This window comes from Euphorbia lathyris, chromosome 7 (genome assembly GCF_963576675.1).
Source record: "Euphorbia lathyris chromosome 7, ddEupLath1.1, whole genome shotgun sequence".
Classification (NCBI taxonomy): domain Eukaryota; kingdom Viridiplantae; phylum Streptophyta; class Magnoliopsida; order Malpighiales; family Euphorbiaceae; genus Euphorbia; species Euphorbia lathyris.
Genome location: NC_088916.1, coordinates 9,280,769 through 9,282,311, shown reverse-complemented (window position 1 = coordinate 9,282,311; position 1,543 = coordinate 9,280,769). Strand labels below are relative to the sequence as shown.

The 1,543-nt window shown below is 35.0% G+C and overlaps 1 pseudogene; it reads right to left on the bottom strand.

The window, feature by feature from the left end:
- Positions 1–279: 279 nt before the first annotated feature.
- On the bottom strand, positions 280–1,011 carry LOC136201276 (3'-5' exonuclease-like; annotated as a pseudogene).
- Between the last annotated feature and the right edge of the window lie 532 nt (positions 1,012–1,543).

Sequence of the window (1,543 nt, the reverse complement as noted above, 5' to 3'; positions counted from 1 at the left end):
CGTTAGCAAAGAGGGGTAAAATTGACTAACGGTGTTAAAAGTCAAAGGGAAAATAGTTAATTTGGTCCTTATATTTAATAATTTTATAAATTAAGCATCCTTATTATCTAACTATCACAAACAAACCCCAAAATAAAAAATAAAAATTCAATTATACCATCTTCTCCATTACTCTTTAATTTTTTTCTTTCTCTCTCATCTTTTTTAATTTTTTTTCTCTCTAAAATCAAGTTTCTCTCTAGAATCACAGTTCCCTTTTATATCACGTCAAAAATCACAATCAGTAGCCATCTTGAGAATTCAGATACATGTTCATGAGGAATTTCTGGAGAAAACATAATCCATCCAGAAACTAATTGATATAGCTATTGAAATTAAGCAACATTAACATAATTTCCCAATATTCAAACCCTAATTTTAAAAATCACTCCTGTAATCAATCAACCATGGGAAGAAAACAAACTATCCCCAATTGCACAAGACAAATAAGCATCAAGGCAAGCATACTGAACCTGATTAGGAGTAAGCCAAGTATAATCCCATCTACTCATACTGATCTTTCCCCAAAACCTGACTCGTCAATTGCTTCAATCCAGCATTCTTCAACGCAATAATCCCCAATTTCTCCACAGCCAAACCCCTCAAATCAACCGTATTCCCCACTCCCAAATCATAATCCTCCAACATCTTCTCAACATCATTCTCAATCCCTACCCCGACGAACACATAATCCCCATTCTTATTCGTCAGGAAGTCTTTCAGAGATTGCGGGACGAACGGGGAATGCATGATCTGAAATATGAGGCATCTGTGGCCGACACAGAGCTGTAGAATTGCGATTGGATTGTCGATGTTGCGGCTGAAATTGGGACGCCATTCGACGTCGAGGCCGACTGTGGAAGGTTTTGAGGGGTCGAGTTGATGAATTTGGTGGGTTTCGGTGAGCCATTGGTCGACGAGGGAAGGAGAATGGGTGAGAAGAGTGTGGATCTGGTTGGTGTAGAAGGTGATGTCGTGGTTAGATAATTAGAGAGAAACTTGATTTTAGAGAGAGAAAAATTAGAAAATATGAGAGAGAAAGAAAAAAATTAAAGAGTAATGGAGAAGATGGTATAATTGAATTTTTATTTTTTATTTTGGGGTTTGTTTGTGATAGTTAGATAATAAGGATGCTTAATTTATAAAATTATTAAATATAAGGACCAAATTAACTATTTTCCCTTTGACTTTTAACACCGTTAGTCAATTTTACCACTCTTTGCTAACGGAATGAAGTTTAAGGCACCGACTTGCAAACTTTTAAACCACAGAGGTGCACTTCGAAAATGGGTCAAACCACAAAGTTTATTTTTGTACTTTTTCCTTTATAATAATAGATAATAAATAAAAGTTCAAACTCTATAAATTCTATGTTTAGAAATTATATTAAAAAACAGTTTAGTTTTAACCGAAGTGAGCAGAGTCGGTCCTGATAATTCATGGGCCCTAGGCGGAATAATAAATAAGGGCTCCTTTAATAAAAACATTGTAGGTAAAAAAGTTT